Genomic DNA, 15,112 nt, shown 5'->3' with positions numbered 1-15,112 from the left:
TTGTATCATATATTAGCCATGTATATATATTATAGTATATATAATACTATACGTTATATGTAATATATAGTATATAGTATATATATAATACTATATTAGCTATGTATAGACTTTGTATCATATATTAGCTATGTATATGTGTATGTGGTAAAAATAAAATAGTGACCTTCAGGATTGCTGTTATAAGTAGAGTTGAAGTGCTCCCTATTGACTAGGGACTAGTCAATAACTTGCTGTTGTCTTAATGTCTGACTCTGCCATTATTTCAACTTCACAACTATTATGCAAGATTATTATCCTAAAAGACCAATCCTGCATATGTATTAAAAAATGGAGTGCTAATCCATGCTTTTTGCCATTGTCTTGTGTCATTTAGATAAAAAAAAAAAGAATATGAAAATTGTATGATATCACCAATAGATGAAATTATGCCCATGATTTAGCCAAACCTTATCAATATTTGAGATTATTTCCCCTAAATTCTAATCCATAAAGTAAAAGCTCAATCATTTCTGTTAGAAATTTTCACTTTGCAGTGAAACCAAATTATTTAATAGTATTTGCATCAACTGAATCTTAGGAAGCCATTTATATTTTTAAAACTTTGGTAGTTTTCTTTTATGATGCTCTTGTGAAATATAAAAAAATATCCTTTTAGCTTATAGTCTATAATTAGAGATACAACCAGGAAAAGAAATAAAAACTGAAATCCCAATAGCAGAATGGATTTTACAGGCTAATTAGAAACTTTGAGAGCCTCAAATTTTAATTAACACTTTCCATTTGCAAATTAGCTGTAGAAATGGTTGCATTTTGCTGTCCTTCTCTCCGTAAGGAGCATATTTTAAATAGTGAATGGAAAAAACAAAATGGGAAAACAAACCAAGAATGCAAATATTTTGCTTGCTTTATGTATTCTTAAGCTTCTCCTCCAAGCCTCACGCCTCCTTCTTTTCATCATTAACGAATAATCCTCTACTAGAATGGGGGTAAAGCAGTCAGAAAATACCAGTAAAACCAAAGTTCTGAAAACAATTTTAACAAGAACAGTAATGCTAAATACCTGGAATTTTGTTTCATTGCAGAGTTCTCAGCTCCCTGTTAGACAGAGGCTAGATGTGGTCACGTTCTTCAGATTTCAGAATAAGCCACGAGGGTGCTAGATGCCAACAGAATTCCCCAGTTGATGAAAATCTTCTTTCTGATTTATTTAGATAAATCCTGGGATCATCTGTGATTTTAAGAGGTAAGAAAATACATTCTGAATATAAAAAATCAAGAAAGTTAAAGCAACAGGAAGTTACACTGCACAGTGGGAAGCAACGGGCAAAATTCAGGTCGACGTAGCCCTTTTGGAGCAGGAGGGAGAGGAGAGTAAATGTGGGGAAGCGGTGTCCATGTCCTGTGGATACAAGAAGTGCTCAGGAAATTAGGTCTCCAGCTCCCCTAGGAGAGAAAGAGGAGCCCCTGGGTCTAACAGTGATCTGTGATCCCTGCTCTGCACCCCTAAGTCTATTGCAAGGAACCTTCCAAGGACCTAATTGCTGTAACATGTAACTCACCCTCTCTTCTGGGTGGTGGTGCTGTCTCCCCACCCCCGGATATTTATTGTTCTGTCACGTGTTCTCTTTCTGAGAGAAACGGTCCACCCCCTTCCTCTGTGAATTTTCTGTTAACTCTCTGCAACCCTTTCCAACCCCATGATCTTCATGGGAGACGCCAGGGTCTTTGTTGACCCGTGACTCAAGGTGGGACGACCAGGTTTCTTCCTAAGGAATCTGAAGTGGGGCTAAAATGTTTCACTTCCCCACTCCCATCTGATTCGTCTGCTGAACAAAAACCATAAACTTAGCTGGCCACATTCATTGAAGGCACGAAAACACCATTTCACCCAGAGGCATAATAATTAAGCACACTTGCCGAAGAAAGCCGAGAAAAGAGAAAAGCTATTGTTTTCTTTGATTTAGGACATTAAAGTTGGATTTCTAGAACTTTTAAAAAAATTATTACCTGACATATTTCTAATACCAAGACTATAGTTGTAATAAATGTCCATTGGGTCCCCCACCCCTCTTTTTGTAGATAGGATGTGTTCACTTCAAGTTTAAAAACCAACTGTGGAATCTTCAAAAAACTAAAAATAGGATTACCCTATGATCTAGCAATTGCACTATTAGGTATTTACCCAAAGGATACAAAAATACAGATTCAAAGGGGCACATGCACCCTGATGTTTATAACAGCACTACTAACAATAGCCAAACTATGGAGAGAGCCCAAGTGTCCATCGACTGCTGAATGGATAAAGAAGATGTATACTCAACCATCAAAAAGAATGAAATCTTGCCATTTGCAATGACATGGTTGGACCGAGAATGTATTACCTTAAGTGAAATAAGTCAATCAGAGAAAGACAATTACCATATGATTTCACTTATATGTGGAATTTAAGGAACAAAACAAATGAACATATGGGAAGGGGAGGGAAGAGACAGAAACAAACCACAAGAGGCTCTTAATGATAGAGAAGAAACTGAGGGTTGATGGAGGGAGGTGTGTGGGGGATGGGCTAGATGGGGGATGGGGACTAAGGAGGGCACCTGTTGGGAGGAGCACTGGGTGTTGGATGCATGTGATGAATCGATGAATTCTACTCCTGAAACCAGTATTGCATTGTGTGTTAACTGACTTGAATTTAAAATAAAAAAAAATTATTAGAGGCAAAAACAAACAAACAAACAAACAACCAAAACAACACAAAAAACTCTGGGTCATTATCTAAATATTCAAACCAATTTCATGTTGAAGCACACACTTGACTGCTATTGAGATATTACACGCCTTCATACCTTGAAGGACAAAGCTCTCAGACAATGATGGACCAATGCCACCCTTCTCAATGACAGACAACATAGAAAAAAATCACTGGACATTAAATATTTTCTTATCAGTTGAATGAAGTCTTGCCCCCTTCCTCTGCCAAACTGCATTTCACATATGAATAAGAAATAACCTCTGTTCTTTATCTGCTAAGATTTTTGGAGTCTTGGTGCCATAGCATAAACTTACCTCTCCTCACTGGCATGATTATAGATATGTATGTTTTTCGCAGATCATGAGACACTTTATCGTCCCTCAGTGTTTGCATGTCCGACTTGCATCTCATACGGGGGGTGGTATAATTAACTGGTGTACACCCCTAAATTAAGTCAGCCACATGAGCAGAACCTTAATAAACCGTTGAATGAAATGAATTTGTTTGGGAATATTTTCCCCCTTAACATGTTCAAAATTTCATGAGACTCTGATGTCAACTCAATTTTCACAAATCTCGAACATCAATTTCATCTTCATGAAACAGATGGTCCTTGTTGTCTCTTCACCTGATCGACTACCACATTTTTCACGCATTTTATTTTTCCCAGCTCTGTATTTTATTTTTCTCTACACAGCTGGAAACTTTCGTGCAAGTCCTGGTTCTCAGTATGGACTTCTTCTCGTCCTTATTTTGTTCACCATAAGGGTCATCAGCCACTTCCCTTGACCCTGCCTGTTCCATCTTTGTCCTACATGATCCTCGCCAATGGATTCCAACTCTTTTCGTTTTGAATCATTCAGGGAGTACGTGTTGCTGGGTTTCCTCCTGCAAGTGCCTTCTCTTGGGAAGTACGGTCTCTCTCCTGCCCTCGATTTTGATCTTAACCTTTGTTAAGGACATCTAGGTTAAGACACACTGTTTTCTCTGTCCTCATCATAGAGCCCACCCTCCTCTTTTTTTAAAAAATTTATTTTTAAGGAAGAGAAAGAGACAGAGTATGAGTGGGGGAAGGGCAGGGAGAGAGAGACACACAAAATCCGAAGCAGGCTCCAGGCTCCGAGCTGTCAGCACAGAGCCCGACACGGGGCTCGAACCCAAAACCGTGAGATCATGACCTGAGCCGAAGTTGGACGCTTAACCGACTGAGCCACTCAGGCGCCCCCTCTTTTTTTAAATTCCATTTATTTAAACTGAAAAATGAGAACAGTTTACCAATTTCTTCCACCTCTCGCCCCCTGATGAATAGTTATGTAGCTTTTAACATATATTTTTGAGTTTTAATTACATGGAACTCATTTCATTGATGTTTTATATGAGATTATAGGATATAGGACTTCACATGACCATTTCAAATTAAACTGTGTGCAGTTATACAATTTAATGTTTATTGCCTTTTTTCTATATACATCTCAGGAAGAGTTATAGCGAAATTATATTGACACTTTCAGTAACTACTATACAAGCTTAGGAATTATTCTTGAAAGGGAAGAAAGTATGGCAGCGAATTAATTAGAATCTGTGTTTGACTGCAAGAAATACTATCCCCAAACAATTAAGGTGTTTTTTTTTTTATTATTACTATTAGATGCTTATTTTTTCTTTCACATAAAAGGACACAGTGGGGCGGCACATATCACCTCCATGACATGATTACAGGGGTCTTTCTAACAACTGCTCTACCAGCTGAAAATGAAAACATAACAAAACCCACTCATATTTGCTGTAATTCTCATATGTATCGTTGACCTACAACTACTGTGCAGCAGGATCCTACTAACAGTTACATTAAACTGTTTTAATTCGTGCAAACTTATTTTATTTAGTCCTCTTCCAAATGCATGCCATTTCACATCTTCTCCCAACTTCCATCAAAATCGAACGCACACACACTTGGTTCATGCATGAAACACCATGGATACTGCTCTCACGGAAATAAGGTTTGCAGCAATCTTCGACTTCAGGGATTTCCACCAGTAGTAATGCATATTATCAAGTCTCACTTGGCGCTCACAACATGGTCCCAGCCCTGTTTGGGATAAAAGAACAGAACTCTGCGTTTGGAAGCAGATCAGAGCAGTATATGACGTTTCCGGCTGCATTTTGATATGTGTATGCACACGGCCAGGGAATCAAGGAAAGACAGAATGTAGAGAACGTGGTCCCCAAAGTTGCTTCTATACCCTTGACCGTAAAAAGTTTCTTAAAACTGATTTTGGGGGCGCCGGGGTGGCTCAGTCGGTTAAGCGTCTGACTTCGGGTCAGGTCACGATCTCGTGGTTCGTGAGTTTGAGCCCCATGTCTGGCTCTGTGCTGACAGGACAGGTCCTGCTTGGGATTTTTTCTCTCCCTTTCTCTCTGCCCCTTCCCCACTCTCATGCTCACTCTCTCTCTCAGAATAAATAAATACACTTAAAAAGCAAACAAACCCGACTTTGTATTAGAAAACAACCAGCACCACCACATTGACATTAGCAACAGGTAGCACAACAAAATAAGATGTAACCAACGATATTGGAAACATTAAAAAAATTAGTTGATTATGTCATGAAATGCTGAGAAATTAGTTATTTAAAAAATTGTTTTAATGTTTATTTATTTTTGAGAGAGAGAGAGAGCATGAGCAGGGGAGGGGCAGACAGAGAGGGAGACACAGAATCTGAAACACGCTCCAGGCTCTGAGCAGTCAGCACAGAGCCCGACGTGGGGCTTGAACTCACGAACTGCGAGATCATGACCTGAGCCGAAGTCGGTCGCCCAACCGACTGAGCCACCCAGGTGCCCTAAGAAGGGTCAGTTTAAATCATTGTGTGGATAACACGACTTTAAGTTGAGCCAAATCAGGCTAAATGAACTCGCTCAGAAATTCCAGCAGGAGGAAAAAACCCTAATACCATTTTATATGGGCAAGCTCTGGACAAGGTTTCTGTTTGTTTGTTTGTTTGTTTGTTTGTTTTTTACTAACAGTTTGCTTGAAGTACAATGAAATGTGTAGTGGGTCGAATAGTGTGCCCCAAATTCCTGTCCTCCCAGAACCTCAGAATGTGACCTTACTGGCAATAAGGTCTTCGCAGATAGATTGAAGGTAAAGATCAAGACGAGATCCCATGAGATTAGCCCAGGGGCTAAATCGGGTGAGATTGTCCCAATAAGAGGCAGAAAAAGACACAGAGGCCCAAAGGAGAATGACATGTGAGGACAGGGGCAGAGACTGCAGTGATGCATCTATAGTTGGAGAAGTGCCAGTGACAGCTGGCTGCCTCCGGGAGCCAGGAGGGAGGGGTGGAGCAGGTGGCCTTCTCAGAGCCCCCAGAAGGAACGCCCTGCCCTGCCCTTGCCCCACCAAAGCCTGGATTCTGGACCTCAGGCCGGGTGTTGTTTTAAGCCACCAAGTTTGCAACAATTCGTTATGGCAACACATGAGGAGAATGGCTTCAAAACTGGGTAAAGACGAAGAGTTTTGAGGCCCATGACAGGAAAGGCCTGATTTTTTTTTTTTTAATATTTATTTATTTATTTATTTATTTATTTAGAGAGCACCAACAGGGGAAGGGCAGAGAGAGAGGGAGAGAATCCCAAGCAGAGGACTCGGGGCTCGACCCCCACGAACTGTGAGATGATGACCTGAGCTGGAATCAAGAGTTAGTTGGACGCTCCACCCACTGAGCCACCCATGCGCCCCAAGGCCTGATGGTCTTGATGAGAAGCGAAAAGCATGGATGCTAAGGGCGATTCTGGTGACAACTCGGAAAGAAGCCAGAGGCCCCTGCCGAGAAAGTTCCTCATTGCGAACATCCGGTTGTTCCTGAACAGAATCTTGGCAGAAATACAAATGTTAAAGGTGCTTCGGGTGAGATCTTGGAAAGAAATGAGGAGCATGTTATCGGGAATTGGAGAAAAGGTCATCTTTGTTATAAAGTGGTAGAAAACTTGCCTGAACTGTGTTCTTTTGGTCGGCGCAGAACAGAATTTACAAGTGATAGACTTAGATGTGTAGCTGAGGAGATTTCCGAGCTAAACTCCTTCTGCCTTTAGCACAAGGTGTGAGGGAAGAGATAATTTGAGGAGGGGAGTGCTCGATAAAAGGAACTAGCACTCGATTGTTTGGAATGTTCCAGGCCAATCCTGATGACAACGGATGGGAAGATGAAGCCATTTGCTATGGGGAATTGTGCTCCAGAGAGGAGGCCCGGGAGGGGCTGGACAAGCTTTTGCTGAAGAGATTAGGTGGGGGTCTCCTGGACCCAGTCAACCATCTCAGCGGAGGCAGGAAGAGAGATGGGGTTTTGAAGGAGAGATCTAGTGTCATGGGTCCCCATGACATATACCACGGACCAGCAAGGTTCTTGAGAATGTTGCATCAGAAGAAACACTCTCGGCTTCACCTGAAGGAACAGAGACAGGAAGGCACGAAGGGGAGGCTGTCAGATTCTATAAGCAGGAAATGGCTTTGCAGAGCTACTTGGTGACAAACACGGGCTGTCCTTCAGGAACAAGGAAGAACGACTCCAAAAACACAAATGTGAACGTGAAGGCAGAGGCCAGAGAAGCAGGGTCAGGGCCAGGGACCAATAGGACAGCCCCTTAGAGCCCCAGGGACGGGGCATCAAGTCTAACAGGATGTTCCCAGCCTGGAAACCTAATGGGATTTCCTCTGCTGGGTTTGGACTTGCCTGGTGACCCCTCTCTTCCTTTCTGTTCCCTCTGTGGAAATGGGAATATCTATCCTATACCTGTCCCACCATTCTGTTCTGGAAGGAGATAGCTGTTTTCTAGCTTCACGTGTCCATGGATGGAAAAAAAGTCTTCCTGAGCATGGCCCCTACCCATTGTCACACCCATGCCTGATGTCGATCATTCAGAGGTTGAGATTTGGGACTTACAGGTGATGCTGGGACGAGTTAAGACCTTGGGGGATGTTGGGCCGGGATGAAATTATTTGGCACATGGGAGGGAGGTCAATGTTGACTACCTGGCAGGTGATGTCATTCGCTACTACTCCGTTATTCAGAGTTTTACTAAAGTTTTAAATTTTCCCATGCGAACTTCAGAATTGGCTTGACTAAAGGACCGTACCACTCACTAAAACAAAAAAGGAAAACCAAAAACTGTTGGTGTTTTAATCGGGGTCTCATTAAATGTATAAATTAACTTAGGAATAGCTAATATTTTAATTACACTAAGTCTATCTACTCAAAACTCATGTTCAAGACAGATTTACCTGGCCAAATTGCTATCGATTCCTGTTCCCTCTGCCCATATTCCTTGAAATGCCTCTCTGTGTATATATCGAGTCTATTTCTTTGTCATCTCAGTTCTAGGTACTTTAAAAGATACAGTGTACAATTAGTGATTCTGCTCACAAGCTGTCTATGGTTTCCTAATGAAGATAAGAAGAATGCATTTATAATTCAAATCTGAGAGATAAAGGAGTAAGAATCCAACAAAACCAGAAAACCTTCTTCAGGATCTCGAGAGCCTAGAAGCAAAGGCTAAAGGTCTCCATTCCCCTTTGTTATTTACTGGACTATTTATTAGATTAATTTATCAGTGGGCCGTGGCAAGTGGGAAGGATTTGGACTTTGCAACAGGCAAACCTGGATTCATTGCCTGGGAGCAGGGCTCTGGTAAGGGAACTCGCGTCAAATTTTGGAACCAGCTTTCTTGCTTGCCTAGTGGAAATATTCATATCTTCTTTTTAGAGTTCCTATGGAGATGAAAAGAAATATTCTTCATAAAACATCTATTAAATAAGGCATGCCCTTTAAGTTGTACTGCCTCTTCTGATACACTTTGGGTCTAAAGTTCAGTGAGTCCCTCACAGTGGACACAGCCCACGAAGGGAATATATTTATTAAAATGTACTTTGAGAACTGTATGTCTTTTTTTAAAAAAATGTTTATTTAGAGATAGAGAGGAAGAGAGAAAGAGGGCGTGCGAACAGGGGAGGGGCAGAGAGAGAGGGAGACAGAGAATCCCAAGCAGGCTCTGTACTGTCAGCACAGAGCTGGTTCTGGGGTTTCGTCTCATGAACCTGTGAACTGTGAGATCGTGGCCTGAGCTGAAATCAAGAGTGGGATGCTTAACGGACTGAGCCATCCAGGCGCCCTGAGAGCTGTAGGTCTTAACTTCTGTCATGTTCGTTACAGATGGAAATCGCATATCCTTCTTTAAAGTTAGTAAATATCACTTGAAATTTCAAAGCCATAGGTATCATTACTAAAAATAAATCAAACAAATAGAACAAAAAAGACTTACCTTGTATCAAACAAGTTTTCCTCATGGAGGTTTTGTGCATTACTTTAAAACATTCTTGCGATATCTTCTGATTTTTTGTTATTGATCTTGTTATGTAGATGAGGTGGTTTCTTTCTGTTTCCTCTCAATGGTCGTTGATTACAGATGTATCTTTTTATAGTGCAATTCAGTCTAGAATAGAATTCTGCAAAACACGCAAAAGTGGCACAGTTATAAATGCAGATTTTCTTCTGCAACCCAGCCTAAGTTAATGTGTACTATTAATCCATACCTTCTTATCAGAAGTTCATTAAGGGTGTGGATGTCTAGAATATAATTATACTGCATCTCTGTTGATAATTGTAAAACTATTGATCTCCCTTCATTCATCTTGTTTTATCTCCTTAAATTTTTATGGATTTAACCATAAATCCATGGTTCTCCAAAAGATAAGTTATTGCTGATAGTGTCGGGGTGGTGTAGTAACCCTATAATAAATTGTTCCTAAGAATCACAAAATTCTTGAGACTTGATTTGCTAAAGTGACAGATGGGAAGAGCATCTCCTTTAAATATTAGTTGCTGATGGGAAAAGCAAGATTAAAACTGTAATATCCATTGTGTGTGAAGGGTAGGGGCTTTTTAACAGCTTTATTGAGATGAGAGTCACGTACCATAAAATTCACCCATTTAAAGTGTACAGTGTTCTTCAAGCAGAGTAACAGGGCACAAAACCATCATGACAATTAATTTTGGGACATTTTCATTACTCTCCTAAGGAAACTGACACTCACTAGCAGATACTCTGTATCTTCTATGCTCCAACCCACCAGTGCTTACTGTAACTAATTAGCAATGTTACTAAAACACTTTCTGCCTCTAGACATTTGCCTCTTCTGGAATCGTAATGTAACGGGATCATAGAGCCTATGTGGTTTCTTGTGACTGGAATCTTCTACTTAGTGTAGTATTTTCAAGCGTTCATCCATGTTGAGGATATATCAGTACTTCTTACACTGAGTATTTCATTGTTTGGTATACCGTATTTTCTGTATCCCTTCAACAGTTGATGGACATTTGATTGTTTCCACTTTTTGGCTCTTACGAACAATGCTGAGCATTCACCCGCAAGTTTTTCGTCGGACCTCTGTTCTCACTTCTCTTGGGGTTATGTTTACGAGTGGAGTTGCTGACCTGAGCCCAAGTTGGGGTGCTTAACTGACTGAGTCACCCAGGTGCCCCTGCCAAACAGTTTTCTAAAGCAGATGCATCATTTTGTATTCCCATCTGCTATGTATGAGAGTCTCCATTTCTTCACATCCTCACCAACACCTGCTGTTGGCTGCTTTTTTATTTTGGCTATCCTAGTGTGTCTAAAGTGTATCTTATTATGATTTTGGTTTGCATTTCCCTAACGACTAATGATTTTAAGCATTGTGTGTGTGTGTGTGGGGGGGGCTAGTTACCACTTGTATATTTTCTTTGGAGAAATTTCTATATAAATCCTTTACCCATTTTCCCCATTGGGTTAGTTATCTTATTATTGAGTTGTATGAGACCTTTACATATTCTGGATATAAGTCTCTTATGAGATATATATGCTTTGAAAATGTTTTCTCCCATCCTGTGCTTTGTCTTTATTTTTCATAATATTAATTATTTGGTAGATAGAGCACAAAGGTTTTTAATTTTGATGAAGTCCAAATGATCCATTTTTTTTCAATTTTTTGTGCGCCTTCTCTAAGAAGTCATTGCCTTCCCCAATCATGACGATATATTTTTATGTTTTCCTCTAAGATAAAGACGCTGCACTGAATGTGTGCTACTGCATCTAAGACCCACCGCACTGTCCTTGGATGTAAGTTGACGGTGGAGACTCGAGACGCTGGAGAGGAAAGCCCCCTCAGGGCCAGGAGCAGTGGTGAGCGTGAGAACCAGGAGGGCAGGGGTGCCGTGGCCCCTCCCACGTCGGTGCTCACTGTGGACTCTGCGCACCGGCAGGCATCCTCGCTGTGCTCCGGGAGCCTGACCTTGACCAGGCCGCTCAGCAAGGCAGGGTGGGGGCAGGTGGTCCCCGCAGCCCCCTTAGTTCCTCCAGCTAACAGAGAGGCCCGCCTGAACAAAATCAAATCACGGTTCCCACTTTCCAAATGCTGTCACATTCAGACTTAGGGGGTGTTGATTACAAATCTATCCAAGGTAGAAAGCTGTGCTAAAATGGTAAAGAAATGAACTTGAAGCCCTTTGGAAGTAAGCATACTAAAACATTAACTCCTCACTTATGGGAGTTGGGGTTTTGAAGGATGTGTATATCTGCCTAAATCACTTTCTATTTCCCAAATATTTTCTAATTACCATGAATTCCTTTTACAATTAGAAAAAAATTTTTTTTAAATAAGTAGACAAGGACATTCTATATTATTTCAGATTTCTTGATTTTTTTTTTTTTAGCAAAAAGAGACACTGCCAAGGAGTGCCTGGGTAGCTCTGTCGTTTGAGCCTCTAACTCTTGATTTCAGCTCAGGTCATGATCCCAGGGTTGTGGGATCGAGCCCCGCCTGCTTAAGATTCTCTCATCTCCTGTTGTCCCTCTCTCTAAAAAAGAGAGAGAGAGAGTGCCAAATTAGACTGCTGGGATCAAGTTCCCACCCAGATGCTGAACTAGGTGCCTGTTCCAACGTTTGCAACGTTTCAGTTAGTGGTCCCAGACTCTACAGTGTCCAAGATGCTAGCATTAGTCTCCGGCAGAACTGAAACTTGAACCCCATCTTTCAACTTTGGCTCAGGTCATGATGTACAGTTGGTAAGTTCAAGCCCCACATCGGGCTGTCTGCTGTCAACACAGAGCCCGCTTTGGACACTCTGTACCCCCCTGTGTCTGCTTCTTCCCTGCTTCTCTCTCTCTCTCTCTCTCTCTCTCTCTCTCTCAAAAATAAACATTAAAAAAAAAAACAAACAAAGTGCAGGTGGGGCTTTCCCGTCACCCACCACACGCAGGTACTTGCGACCACAGGCATTTCTGGGCCAGGAGCAGGTGACAGTCAGGTGGTGCCGGTGTTATACGAAGACTGTGAGGGTGGACGGGAATTACTCCGCATTGATTGCCCTGCGGGGACACACAGCCCCCCTCGCAGTTTGAAATCTGCTTCACGTTTGCTGCGGCTGAAACACGACTCCTTCATTAGCGCCCTGCCGCTGCCTCGATTTCTTCCGACCGGGGGAACGTTGGAGCACCTCACCCGCAGGGCTCCCACCTGCTGCAGTGTTAAATAATGAACACACAAAAGATTTCATTTTCCCACTTGCTAAAGATTTTTTGGTGTTTCTTACAGTACATATAAAGACATATTTTTTCTATACTTCATCGCATAGAAAATAGGTTAGTGTCGAGTAGACAACTAGATATTGGCATTATTGATCCCGCTTTCTGTTATTTATGATATTTGCTTTTCACTAAGCAGTTGTCCATGAATCGATGTATAGGATACACAAAATAGATAAACTGTTTTTGGCTTATATTCTCTAGTGCTTTAATAGAGATCATTGGAGTTGTGAGCACCTCACATCATACTTCTACTATCCTATTTTTTTCTGACTCGGATAATCCAGTTTATGATTCTTTAACTAATTTAGAGAATTTGTTTATGTTCTTTTCTTTTCTTTTCTTTTTAACGTTTATTTATTTTTGAGACAGAGAGAGACATAGCATGAACGGGGGAGGGGCAGAGAGAGAGGGAGACACAGAATCGGAAACAGGCTCCAGGCTCTGAGCCATCAGCCCAGAGCCCGACGCGGGGCTCGAACTCACGGACCGCGAGATCGTGACCTGAGCCGAAGTCGGACGCCCAACCGACTGAGCCACCCAGGCGCCCCTGTTTATGTTATTTTCAAAATGCATTAATAAAGGACTGCTAATCACTTTTTCCATCAACTGTAAACTCTATTAATTGGGGCTTCTGAATCGTATAGTGTCAGCTGAGATTCTGAAAAAAAGCATTCGATAAATATTTGTTGTATGAATAAATAAGCTGGTTAATGATCCTGAGGCACTATAGTGCTGAATAGTCAACTTTTCAAAAATTTTCTCACTGTTAATTTTTTTAAAAAATTTTCAAAAAAAAAAAAAAAAGGGGGCGCCTGGGTGGCTCAGTCGGTTAAGCGTCCGACTTCAGCTCAGGTCACGATCTCGCGGTCTGTGAGTTCGAGCCCTGCGTCGGGCTCTGGGCTGATGGCTCAGAGCCTGGAGCCTGCTTCCGATTCTGTGTGTGTGTCTCTCTCTCTCTCTGCCCCTCCCCCATTCATGCTCTGTCTCTCTCTGTCCCAAAAATAAATAAACGTTAAAAAAAATTTTTTTTCTTTACATTTCAGTGTGCATGTTGTGCAATCTGTTTTCCATGTATAGCTGTATATATGCCTATAACTTGCTAAAGTAGACATTTAATTTTTTCCACACTGTTACCCACTATGCATTGAATCTACTCACGCGAGTAAAAGAATACAAACAGAAAAGTCAATACATTTGGGAGCAATTTTCACATTTTAAAATTTCTATGTATTTCTTTTTTTTTTTTAAGTTTGTTTATTTTGAGAGAGGGAGAGAGAGAGGAACAGTGCAAGTGGAAGACTGTCAGAGAGAGAGGGAGACAGAGACTCTCAAGCAGGCTCCCTGCTGTCAGTATAGAGCCCGATGGGGGGCTCAAACCCACTAACTGTGAGACCATGACCTGAGCCAAAATCAAGAGTTGGACGCTCAACCGACTGAGCCACCCGGGCGCCCCAGTTTCTTGTAAAATGAAAGCAACTATGCTTTTGTTGTTCACAAGTCATAAGAAAGGTAGCAATAATATACTTATAAAACCGGAATCTGAGGATGAAACGATGGCGAGGAGTGTGGTTTGACAGTGGCTTTGAAACCATGTCCGGAAGGAGTTGCTTATGACGCTCTCAAACCCCTCTCCTTGCCTGTGGCCAGGACAGAAGTTCTGCAAGGGGAGAGAAACACGGGAGGCCGAGGAGGTAAAGCGTTAGGGACCCATTGCAATGAAGACCGATCAAAGTTAAGAATAACCTCAAAAATATTTGAGAACGAGGGAGAGTTTCCTTAGTGTGTTTCAAGGAGATCAGTCGCTACAGATCACTGGAAAAACGTGGAATCTTAATATTGGAATCACAAGACAGATTCTGTGTTTTGATATAAAATTTAGCCCTTCTTGACAATAATTAGGATAGAAATGTATGTCCCTGGGTGAGAGACTTATTCATGGCAGACTAGTGCCCTCACTAACAACAATGAAGAAAACTGGAATAAATTATACAACATTACGTGTTTGAAGGCATCTGGTATATGGGGAAACAGCAGGATTGAATGAATGAAAATTTCCAAGAGGGCAAACCTTTCACAGTGAACTGACGATAAGCAGTTGTTATTCTTCCTATTGGCAGAGTTTGACCAAGCAGAGCACCGGGCTGCAAATGGGAAAAAAGAAAACTAACAAAAATGTTGGTAGTCACATGGAGCTAGAATCACAAAATTGGAGACTCTGACAAGACCCCAGAAAGCACTTTCCGATTTCTACGTGAGAGAGTAAAAGGCATATTCCAGAATCTTCTGAAAGGCAGCAAAATCTCCACTAACCTCACAATCTTTAGGAAGCAAGCATCCCCCCGCCCCAACCCCCCCTAGTCTGGTGAAGGTGAAGAGGGCCAGACAATAAAACAGACATGAGAAGAAAGTTCTAGAGAGAGTGGTGAGTCGGCACTGAGGAACACAGCTACGTTTTACTTGGATATAATTCGTGCGTTTATCAGAGAGCATCTGCTGGGGGACAGAGAAATTGGGAGAGACTTTAACACTTAGAAAAATGCATTTAAGATTCAGCCATGCTATTTTGTGAATCAACAACCCACTGTCTCTTATTTCTGCGTAGAATTCCATTGTACAGGTGTACAGGGTGTTTATCTTCCCATCTGCTCAAGGACATCTTGGCTGTTTACAGTCTTTGCCAACTGTGAATGGCAATTATATTCATGTTAAACATTTATTGTTCTCACTTTAGCAATT

Source organism: Panthera tigris, chromosome D4, assembly GCF_018350195.1.
Source record: "Panthera tigris isolate Pti1 chromosome D4, P.tigris_Pti1_mat1.1, whole genome shotgun sequence".
Classification (NCBI taxonomy): domain Eukaryota; kingdom Metazoa; phylum Chordata; class Mammalia; order Carnivora; family Felidae; genus Panthera; species Panthera tigris.
This window is presented reverse-complemented; position numbering follows the sequence as displayed.